Below are 12473 nucleotides of genomic sequence, written 5' to 3'. Positions count from 1 at the left end.
TTTTGCATCTCCTTTTTTAGAATTTTTGCAAAAAAATCATCTTATAAAGAAGCTTTTCCTTCCTTCCTTCTTTTAGCTATTCTCTAACTTTTAAAATCTATTTAGATTCCTTCTTGGTTTTTTTTAAAACTATCCTCTGACTTGTAAGCAACACCTCCTCATCCTTTCCCACAGATCGGCAGGTCGAGCCCCTAGTTTATGTATACTTTTTTCCTAAAAAGAAACACCACAAAAAAATGACATCTAGATAGACATCGGCGGGTTATTAAATTTGCTTTCATTCCCCTCACGACTCCTGCGAGTCAAGGAAATGATCGCTGGCCGCTTCCTTTTTTGGTCTCTCCCCCCTCTGGAATTTGAATGGCCAACAACCAAAAGCAACAGGCTCTGTTGGCCAAAAAGGAAGTTAATTAGCCTGGTTGTGGCGTAGATTGAGCAACTTCCTGGTTGGCATTTTAGCCACTTGTCGTATCAGTATTAATTGCTGCTCTTTAGCGGAGTAAGGGTATTTTCCTTCTTTTTTTTTTGTTAATTGAAAATGTTTGCCACATCCGGAAGGAGTCATTAGAATAACGTTACAAAGGCTGGGAAAATGGACTTTTATCCTGCTAGCCACTAAGCGTCAGTTGGGCAAAAAGTTTTCCATCAGAGATACGATCATTATCACGTTAGCACTTGGCATGTGATAGGAAGTGTCAGTTAAAAAAAATTCTATTACCAAAGTAGTACTACCAGCTCCCTCGCTGTTCTTGAAGTACATATTTCTTCCTCCAAAAAATATGAAATATAAAATATGGAACCAATATACTGATCTACTTATTGATCTTCGATCCTTGATAACTGCCCACATGTGTCTTGATGACTCTTGACCAGCTGCCGTTTGGGGCAGTAGTACACATATTTATTTTCTTTTCGGTTTTTTGGTTCACTTGAGTGATCCTCAAGTGAGTGAAGGATCTTGGGAGACTAAGTGATGTTCAAGTGATCGATCCCATCACTTTGACGGAACTGCCGAGCTATACTACATACTACCGATCACTCAAAGTGCCCGTGACCAATGTGCCAGATCTAGTTATCTAGTGGATGATCTTATTTCGAAGACCCGCCGCCATATATCCTTAATCACTTCATTTGCCATCCTGGCGAAAGATCGCTAACAGAGATCGTATATTTTGCACGTTATCCTTCCGCTTTCTTATTTTGCGGTGAAAGTTGTTTGGTTTTCTGGGTTTTTCCTATCTTCCGATCATCGATCCTGCATCCAGGACAATGGATTGAAAGGGTTAGTTAATTGATTGCCGCCTCGTTCCATCCACCAAAGAATCCGATCAAGAATGGCGAAAATTTCTCAACTTTTCAACTCTTTTTTTTCCCCTTTTTTTGCGAATTTTACTTTCGATTTCGGGGCATTCAGGACCCTCTTCCGACATCCTTTTTGTGTCGTTGAGTTATCGCTGTTTACATAGCCGCACAAAAGGATTAAATGCGTTTTTGAGAGAGTTTCCAGAGCAAAAAAGAAAAAGGATTGCATTGCCAAGAAAAAAAATAGGGATATATGGTAGTTCTGCTGATTAATTTGATTTAACGAGCATCCATATCTAAACAGGGCGTGTCCAAGACCGATTTGTCTTCGACCATCCATCCCATCATATCCTTTAAGAAATTACCATAATCCCACCATTTAGTGCGGTTTTGTCCCGTTAAAGGACAACAAATTGAAAGTATAATAAAAAATACACACGAAAACCACTCAAATTCAATTTGGAGTTTTCAACATTTCGTGTGCGACGATTTTACGCTTAATTAACGAGCCCGAAACGAGACCAAGGACTCAGGACGACACATCGCAGGGCCTCAAGGATCAAGGACTCACTGCCCCGATCGGCTATGCAAATTGCCCTTTGCGTGCATTTTTTGTTGTTGTTGTTGGGTTTTTTTTTTTTTACCACAATCCCCCTGCTATTCTGTGTGTTTTTTTTTTAAATGCCAACTCACTCGCTCACTGGCGTCGCCAAGGACCACTTGACTTTCACTCTCTTTTCTCAGCCGGAGAATCAGGATCTGGATCTGGATGTGGCTCTGGATCAGGACCGGACTGGACTGGAGAAAGGGAGAATTGCATTGCTCAATGGCCTGTGGCTGAATTCTCGCCACTTTGGCGTATAAACTTGCGAAAAAAAAGTTCTCAGAGGGTATGGCTTTTTGGAGGTATTATGGCTGGGGTTGCATAGCTTTTTAAAGGGGCGGTTAGGTTTCTTTATTTTGGCAGATAACTTTATAGAAATTTTAGAAGCCAAAAGATCTATAAAGATATGGATCTAAACTTGTAGATTTTATTAAATTTAAAATATTGCATATTTTGGGTAACCATTTATTTATTTTTCTTACAATACAGTATCTTTATGACAGCCGAAGACTAAGATTCCAGAGCTTAGATCTTTTGAAAGTTTCAAATTGAAACCCTTGAATTTGTTAAAAAAAAAATAGATTAATAAATCTTTATAAATAATTAATACATTATATATTTATTTAGCTGTTATCTGTTATCAAGTTATCTAAAAATTTCTTTGAAAAATTTCTTGGAAATGCAATAAATACTTTACAAAGAGGTTCTATACCTTCAAGGTAGAAATATAATATAGCAACTTTTGAATGGAAAACTGACTTTTAAGAACGACTTGAATATTTTTAGAAATATTTTAAAGACTTTTAAATATCTAGAAACTGTTAATAATATTTTGAAATAGTATTTATTAGATATAATACAAAATATCTATTATATTGAACTCATATATATTTTATCTACTAACCATCTTTTATAGTATCTATTCCTACTTAAAGATCTATCTAACATTACTTTAATTATTTGTGACTTATTCGTATTACTTACATATAAGTAAGTAACAAGTTTTGAAACATCCTTTCTAACAAATTATTTATTATTAAAATATCAACCTAATTACTTCTTTGTTTAAAATAATAATTAAAGAGTCCTCTCTCTTTTCTTATTTTTTTTAAACAATTTTATTTTAAAACTAAAGAAATCACTTGAAAATTGTTTGCCGAGTGCCTGTGACACTATAAAAAAAAATTTCTATAGCCACTTGATTCTCTCCGATTGAACCCTTTTCGAGTGATCCTTTGCCGAAGCGCTTACGGGTACTTCGAGGACCTTGTGGCTTAATGTCCTTGCAGGATATGTAGATAGGGCTGCTGCTGCTGCCTCGGCTGCTGGTTTATTGTTGTTGCCTGTGATTAATGCGCCCGTGTTGGCATTGTTTGCGGAATTTATCGATATTTGATTTGCTCGGCCGGCTCGGCTCGGCAAAAATGCAAAAATCCTAAAAGTGTATCAAATGCTTGTCGCGCGGCTTTGTTTGCGTTTTGCATAAAATCATAAAAAACAAAAACTAAACAGTAGAGATTCGGGGAAAGTGTTTTTGCGAAAAGGGGAAAGCGAACATTGATTGGAAAATTTAGTTTTCCAAAAAGAGGAAATTGGTAAAGCGACTTCATTAACGCTTCAGTAGAAGGGGGGGATTTTTTTTTTAATATGTATGAGTTGGCGGCGTTTTCCTTTTTTTATGATTATTTTGCGAAACCCACAAATGAAACCATTAAATCATAAATGATGTTGCATTTCCGCAAAATGATTAATTGATTTCATACATTTTTTAAGGCTCTTGCTATTTTTTAAAAACTAGAAATCGAAAAAAAAACGAACCATGAGTTGGCAGAATTGCACAATGCACTTTATATATAAAAGGATAAATGGCAATAACGGGCCTTCGGTCGCAGGACGAAGGACTAAGGACTCAGGGGCCCAAATATCATGATGTTTATGCTCATAACTTTCCAACTCAAAAGTCGACCAACTGTCAACTGTCAAATACGAGACAATTTCGAAAAACGAATTCTTGGCAAAAATGCCTAGGGTCCAAATGCCTAGGGGGGTGGGGAGTGCCAAGAGGTAGGGTGGTAGGGAGGGAGAACCAGAGGTGACCCTGAAAAACTCAGAACTCGGAGGATGTGATGGAAGGAGAGCAAACTGGAACACACGAGGCACGGCCAAAAAGGATGCCCGACGTTGTCTGAGCCAGACAGCGAAGACAATGGTTGCCATAATGAAGAAAGATAGAAAGATACAAAGATACTGGGCGATACAGATACAGATACGCGACGGGAGATGTCTGAAGCATCCATCCAACAAGCAGGAGTAAATTACAACAAAGCCGAAAGGACGACGACTGGCAGGACGACGAAGGCGAAAGGATGCAAAAAGGGGGAAGTGGGCAACTGGGAAGGGAACACAACACAATTTATTGAAGATTTTCGCAATAAGGGCAGGGGCTGAAATTATTGCAAATAATTTAGAGCAGAAATTGCAGGGACCAGAGATACCAAAAAAAAAAAAAGGATCCTTCGATCCCTTTTTCGGTTTGTTCGTTTGTCGTTTTTAGCCCACCAATGCCACCGATGCAGACCAGAGACCAAGACACCAAGCCAAGGTGTTGCATCCGTGGCATCCTCGACGTCCGACTCCTTTCGCCGTTGCCCGCCCTTCGAACATAAATTTGCAACAATTAAAAACAAAGTTAATTAAAATTTATGTGCGACAGTTCTGCACACTCGACCAAGGATGGCACAGAAAAGGATCTAGCCAGGATCTGGAGATCCCAAAAAGAAATTCACAAAAAAAAAGAAAGTACGATCGGGCCCATCCTGTAACTCTAATTGCTGGGTGTGTCCTTGGGAATGGGGAGGTTGGCTCGGCACTCAATGGCCCACTTAAAAAACGTCCAGATACAAAAAGGACGAGTGTCCTGTGGAAGATGTAGTTGTTAAAAATGGGAGGATGTGGTGATTGTTGGTCATCATAAATGGTCAGCTTGGAGGCTTGGGATCAAGGGATGTGATAATTTATGGAAAGGCAATGCTTTAGAAAATGGGGGAGTATCCTTTAAAGGATATTAGTATTTAATAAAATATGGTTTATTTCTTCAATTTATATGTTTGAATTCCTTGCTTATATCCTTAAAAAATCCTCAATATAAAATACAAATAAGATCAGCTATTGGCTCCTCTCTCCCGCTGCGACAGGTCCTTTGGCGGCGCATAGCCCTTTGACTTTTTACCGCAACCTCTGGTTGGCGCCTCTGGTTTTACGATCCTGCGGGTGCTGCAATGTCCTTCTTTGGCTTTGACAATATTTGCATTAGTATCCTGCATAGTGCTCTAGTTTACCATTCGAATCGATGTCCTTTGTCCTTCGGCTCACGAGCTCTCGAGCCGAACAATGGAGATCCTGTCAGTTGCTTGATGCCCTGCCGATGCGTGGCCGATCGTTGAGCAGATTTATTGGCCTTTTGGCTTTGTTTAGATCCTGTCGGCTCGGGAGGGGGGTGGGGGAAAGAATTAAAGAAAACTAAGAATAAGAACCCCCACACCTCCACCTCCTTCTTCGTTCGTCCTATACCAATGTCACGTTCCACACGCTGTGAGGACTCACAGGACTAAGGAGCTAAAGAGCGTGAAAGTGCCGAACCCCGAAGTCCGGCAGCCGGAATTCAAATACAACAAAAGGATCCTCTTCTCTGGCCACTCACCGCTCCTGGCTCGAGCTGTCGCAAGATGAGCCAATTTTCGATCCTTGTGCAAAAATTTACCCAAAAAAAAAAAAAGAAACGGTTCCTGGTCACTAAATTAGAGCAACTGTCTTTGGCTTTGGTGGTTGCTGAGTGCAGATTGTAGATTGCAGATTGCAGATATTTCAGATCCAGACTTTAGTCCTTCGACTTTAGATTTTCCCGAAGGATGCAGCTGCAGCAAGTCAACCGATTGGCTGCCAATTTGTTTTGGGTTTTTGGGTCCTAAGCCGCTCGGACGTTGCGCCTATTATCCTTTTACCTACAGCCGCAGGATGCTCCTCTTTCTTCACTTTATTCAAGAAATATTTACGCTACCGACCATGATATTCTGTGAAGTATTGCGCAACAGTGCAAGTACAAGAAACTTATGGAAAAGTTTCCTTAAAAAAAAACAAAAATTAAGGTAATGAGGGGAAAATAACAATTAAGAATTAGCCAGCTATGACCCTGAGAACGAATGGAAGCCCAAACCGCAATCATTTCGATTTCGGTTCGCACTCCCCCACACGCAGCAGTTAGGGAAGGAAGCCACCACCAAGAAGGATGTCCAGGCATGTCCTTAACCGGTAATTGTCGGAAGTGCAACTACTTAGAGGCTGACTTTAACTCTGCGCTTCAGTGACTCTGTCTTGAAGGTCTTGCGGTAGTCTTTAAGTTAATTGCTGGCATTTAGAAGGGACACTTTGGCGATCTGGGACACCCGATAGGGACTATATTCCAACCAACCAGCCAAGCAGCCAACCAACCAACCATCCAGATGTCTGAGTTTAAGGTAATAACCTTTATGATCTTTCATAAGCGACTTAGTTGAGATTTGTTTTGTGTTTTTTTATGTTTTCAGTATTTGCTCGGGTTATGTAAGCTGGTCAAGCATCTTGCGACAAATCCTTTAAACTCCTTTCTCTTTTCTCAACCCCTAACCCTTTTGTGTAATCATAATTGAACTGTCTCTGTTTCTGTGTTGGGATTTTGTTCCTATTCGGGACATTTCGGGACGACTGGATGTCAAAATATTGCCTTCCGTAGGACCTATGCTAATTCCGGGACGGGGCAACATGGATTTTCATGTCCATAAAATATGATTGCGCCTCTAATCCTTTTGTCAAGGCGATGACAAATAAATATTTCCACGATGTCATGTCAAAATATCATCATCGAAAGGATTCTGTTTATGTTTTTTAGCTACGGTCATGGATTTTCATTTTTCATTTTCCATTTTTTTTTTTGTGCATTTTTTATGCAAATTGCCTTGGCCTCCGAGGGGGTAGCTTCACTCGGTAGACACTCTGTAGGATCCTGACACTAAGTCCATTAAGGTGTTACATGGGCAACAATCCTTGTGTCAAGTAATTACAGGCTTGTTAGCTATGGTTGCAACAACATTACTTTCTTTTTTTTTTATTTTCTCTCCTCGGTCGGAGCCTGAGGGTGCGAGGTTTTTTTTACTTTCGTCTTGGGTTACGTGGGAAATGTTTCCATTTTTTATGAATTCAGATTTTAGGTTTTTTTTTTTTTTATGACTGAAGGACAATGGAGTGGCTAGAGTGAGAGTGAGATCGGGGAGGGTGGCCTGTCGATCGGCAGAAGATCAGTTGTCAATCAAGGTGCCAGGATATTTCCATATCGATGAACGGCAGCAGGCTAATTATGCTGCCAGGATGCCCTCTGACTTTCTTCCGATTCGACTGATTGCATAATTTGTATTTAATAAAGTTTGAATGGCCTTGCCCAGGGATGTATCTAAAAAATATGATAGAGATCTGTCAGACCAGACTAGGAATATCTAAGTAGTATAGCCACTTAAAAGGATATCAAATAAATGCACAAATAAAAGCAGGCATCGCAACGCTGGAAATTAAGTCTAAAACATGTTGTAGCTCTCCCCCTCGATGGGGTGACCCTCGATCCAAATTAAGAAATTACAGTTGGGACAACAAAACGCTTGCATGGCCAATTAAAATGCATTCGTTTTAGGCCTATCAGAGTGGACAACTTGCACGCTCAGCCTTAAACAAATATCAATAAAAACAAAGAGACCGGCGAGGATGATACGCTATCGAGCCGGCAGGACACTGCAGGACAGGAGCGTCATCTGGCATTCGGTCCGATCGGGATCCGTGTTGGACAATTTAATGCAATTAGTGCGATAGGCGATGGTCAGTGGATGAATAGTATGGCATACTTTGTAGTATCTATTGGTATCGGTATTCCATATCGGTAATTACATAATTACAGATACTACTATGCTTATAGTCGGGAGGAGTACGCGTGTCCTGCCAGCAGAGGGATGGCTGGCCACCACCACCACCCTCTCTTCGAAGGTGGCACATGTCATATGCCACGCTGTTCCGATTCCGATTTCGATTTCACTCGGCTGATTAATGATATTATGTAATCCCATTAGCAGAATTTCCGATTCGGCCTCGGGCAGCAAAAGCAAAAAAAAAAATGTAAAATGCAATCAACCGCAATAATCGCGAAATGCGAAAATCGCAAAAATCGAAAAGCAAAACATTAGCGCCTAATGCGACTTAGCCGGGCCCAGGAACTGGGGTGACGGAATCTTTGGGCAAATCGGGTACCAGTCGAGAGCCCCCCCTCATCGGCTAATGGAATTCCCAACCAAGAACACCGAAATGGCAATGGAAATTGAAATGAAAATGAAAAGACAACAACCTACTTCAATGACGATGTGTTAATTTCATTTGATTGACATCTGTCCGGGGCAGGGATCCTCCAGCCAAACAGGCAGATTCTTCCTTAAAAAAAAATGAAAAAAGGAAGACGGAAACTAGTATTATCCCATAACTCGACGTCTCTTGACTTGTCATGTAAATCTCAGACTCAAGAATGTTGTTGCGGCTGGCCATGCATGACGCGACAGTTTTGTACTTTAAGGGGGTTTGTTTTTGGGAGGATCTAGGACATGTCTCTTGGCACTTCTTGGCACAGGACAATGTCCCGATTGAGCTGTCAACGGGAGTGACGGGACCCAGAATCAAAAGACAAGCTCGGTCCGAACTTGAAACAGATACTTTTTGGACAAAATCAACAATCAACCAAAAAAACATGAAAACGAGACTCGATGTCAAAACTTTCTTCAACGTTTCACAAATGACAGATGCAAAAGTTCAAAACAATCAAAGGAGCAGGAATGAGATTTAAAAAAAAAGAGCATCGCAAAGTACAAAAGGGTTGTAATTTAAGACATTTGCCATTCATGACGTTTAAATTTCGCAAATTGTCAAAAATTACTGCATTCGATATGCAGCGAACAAAACGTTGCTAAAAAATATATATATCGTAATTGTGCAATGAGCTGACAACATTTTGCATGCCCTCGGATTTTTCGATTATCGAATTTTTTTAGATTTTGATGGGCACGACCGACCATCCTAACCCTTGAGAGCTCTATCGAGGGGTCCTTAATCGCTTGGAAAATGCCCGGCCTGGCCCGGCCCGGCCTGGACTCCCCCTTACCCTTTCGTCGATGTCTTGAGGAGTGTGTGAAAAATTGATAGACTTGTCATTCGGTTTCTTTTCTTTTTTTTCGCCAAGCGGGGTGGAATCCTGATGCGCCCTGTCCTACTCATAAAGTTGCATAAATGTCAGCCGACTGTCATGACAACCTCTTGTAAACGCCCCATAATTTTTATTATTAATGGACTCGGCCTGCCATAATCGATCGAGCGGGTATCCCGTCATGTCGGGGGGGATAAAGGATATGTCTTCTGTCAATCGATTGGCCATGCCAGGGGATATTTTTTGCACGCAATAGCCTTTGCTGTTGAAATTGCAGGAAAGCCAGCCCCAAATCGATTTATTCCTTAAGTTATTATTTTATAAATCCTCTGAAAGGGTTGCGGGTTTTTAAGAAATGTTGGAACTAATTTTCAGGCTTGGGAGTCTTATATAGTAATGACTTTTTATATTAATTATTTTAGAGGTTATGAAATATTTAGTTTAATAATTGCATTTATTTTATGAACTATTTTCTAATACTTAATAAATTTATGTTAGTTTTAATATTTTAATAGTCTGCCTTTGATTTTGTATTTAGTTTTTATCAGCTTAATTTTTTCTTAAATTGATGTTAAATTTATAATAATATTTATTAATTCCTTACAGATTAATTCAAACTCAAGCTTGACAGGCCTACCGTTAGAGGGCGCCATACAGCGCTCTCTGTTGTTAGGAAGCGGAACCATAAAAGATACAAGTAATGTAAAATGCATGAAAAATAAGGGTGGGAACAGATTGGTGAGTAAGATTCGAAAATAAAACCAATTACCTGATTTTGTTTTTCTTCTAAGGATTTGAAGGATCATAAACAGAAATCGGGGCCAAATTCCACTGCATCTAATGCAAACAGGGCCAAAACCACAGCCAATGCAGTCCAAAAAGCCAATTCAGGAGGTTAATTATAAGAGGATGGTAAAATTTAAGCAAGGATAATGTCCCCATGCTACTGACAAAAAATTGGAAGCCCTCACAGGATCAAGGAGCGAGAAGCAAAAGGTATCCATTTTTGAAAATTCCTAATAGTATGCAAGGTTTTTTTTAAGGCGCATATCTAACCAATTCTTATCCGATCAGAGATATGTAAAATAACATTTCCTTTCTTATCTCGGTTTTCCCAATTTTCCCACTTTTGCTCCTTCGGATGGCCATAGCTCTGCCAATTTGTATCCGATCAGGATATAATGTACCATTTAGTAATCAGCGAACCCAGAAGCTACTTTCCTGATTCAAAACACTGCCAAAATATCGTTTTTTAATTTTTCGAATTTTTTCCTAGGGGTACCCCTGCAAAATTGTGCGTTTTCCTAGGGGTACCCCTGCACAAGTGTGCGTTTTCCCAATTTTCCCACTTTTGCTCCTTCGGATGGCCATAGCTCTGCCAATTTGTATCCGATCAGGATATAATGTATCATTTAGTAATCAGCGAACCCAGAAGCTACTTTCCTGATTCAAAACACTGTCTAAATATCGTTTTTTAATTTTTCGAATTTTTTCCTAGGGGTACCCCTGCAAAATTGTGCGTTTTCCCAATTTCCCACTTTTGCTCCTTCGGATGGCCATAGCTCTGCCAATTTGTATCCGATCAGGATATAATGTACCATTTAGTAATCAGCGAACCCAGAAGCTACTTTCCTGATTCAAAACACTGCCTAAATATCGTTTTTTAATTTTTCGAATTTTTTCCTAGGGGTACCCCTGCAAAATTGTGCGTTTTCCCAATTTCCCACTTTTGCTCCTTCGGATGGCCATAGCTCTGCCAATTTGTATCCGATCAGGATATAATGTACCATTTAGTAATCAGCGAACCCAGAAGCTACTTTCCTGATTCAAAACACTGCCAAAATATCGTTTTTTAATTTTTCGAATTTTTTCCTAGAGGTACCCCTGCAAAATTGTGCGTTTTCCCAGTTTTCCCCACTTTTGGTCCTTCGGATGGCCATAGCTCTGCCAATTTGTATCCGATCAGGATGTAATGTACCATTTAGTAATCAGCAAACCCATAAGCTACTTTCCTGATTCAAAACACTGCCTAAATATCGTTTTTTAATTTTTCGAATTTTTTCCTAGGGGTACCCCTGCAAAATTGTGCGTTTTCCCAATTTCCCACTTTTGCTCCTTCGGATGGCCATATCTCTGCCAATTTGTAACCGATCAGGATGTAATGTACCATTTAGTAATCAGCAAACCCATAAGCTACTTTCCTGATTCAAAACACTGCCTAAATATCGTTTTTTAATTTTTCGAATTTTTTCCTAGGGGTACCCCTGCAAAATTGTGCGTTTTCCCAATTTCCCACTTTTGCTCCTTCGGATGGCCATAGCTCTGCCAATTTGTATCCGATCAGGATATAATGTACCATTTAGTAATCAGCGAACCCAGAAGCTACTTTCCTGATTCAAAACACTGCCAAAATATCGTTTTTTAATTTTTCGAATTTTTTCCTAGGGGTACCCCTGCAAAATTGTGCGTTTTCCTAGGGGTACCCCTGCACAAGTGTGCGTTTTCCCAATTTTCCCACTTTTGCTCCTTCGGATGGCCATAGCTCTGCCAATTTGTATCCGATCAGGATATAATGTATCATTTAGTAATCAGCGAACCCAGAAGCTACTTTCCTGATTCAAAACACTGTCTAAATATCGTTTTTTAATTTTTCGAATTTTTTCCTAGGGGTACCCCTGCAAAATTGTGCGTTTTCCCAATTTCCCACTTTTGCTCCTTCGGATGGCCATAGCTCTGCCAATTTGTATCCGATCAGGATATAATGTACCATTTAGTAATCAGCGAACCCAGAAGCTACTTTCCTGATTCAAAACACTGCCAAAATATCGTTTTTTAATTTTTCGAATTTTTTCCTAGAGGTACCCCTGCAAAATTGTGCGTTTTCCCAGTTTTCCCCACTTTTGGTCCTTCGGATGGCCATAGCTCTGCCAATTTGTATCCGATCAGGATGTAATGTACCATTTAGTAATCAGCAAACCCATAAGCTACTTTCCTGATTCAAAACACTGCCTAAATATCGTTTTTTAATTTTTCGAATTTATTCCTAGGGGTACCCCTGCAAAATTGTGCGTTTTCCCAATTTCCCACTTTTGCTCCTTCGGATGGCCATAGCTCTGCCAATTTGTATCCGATCAGGATATAATGTACCATTTAGCAATCAGCGAACCCAGAAGCTACTTTCCTGATTCAAAACACTGTCTAAATATCGTTTTTTAATTTTTCGAATTTTTTCCTAGGGGTACCCCTGCAAAATTGTGCGTTTTCCCAATTTCCCACTTTTGCTCCTTCGGATGGCCATAGCTC

General features: G+C 40.0%; 1 long non-coding RNA gene across 1 annotated transcript in view; it reads left to right on the top strand.

Annotated features, from left to right (window-relative positions):
• Positions 1-10068, top strand: part of LOC138925628 (uncharacterized) — a 59087-nt gene extending 49019 nt beyond the window's left edge. The window contains exons 2-3 of the long non-coding RNA XR_011441845.1: positions 9777-9908; positions 9962-10068. This is a non-coding gene — a long non-coding RNA (uncharacterized lncRNA). The remainder of the gene's footprint in view (positions 1-9776; positions 9909-9961) is intronic.
• The last annotated feature ends 2405 nt before the right edge of the window (positions 10069-12473 follow it).

This window comes from Drosophila bipectinata, chromosome XL (assembly GCF_030179905.1).
Source record: "Drosophila bipectinata strain 14024-0381.07 chromosome XL, DbipHiC1v2, whole genome shotgun sequence".
In the NCBI taxonomy this organism is placed as follows: Eukaryota; Metazoa; Arthropoda; class Insecta; order Diptera; family Drosophilidae; genus Drosophila; species Drosophila bipectinata.
This window is presented reverse-complemented; position numbering and strand designations above follow the sequence as displayed.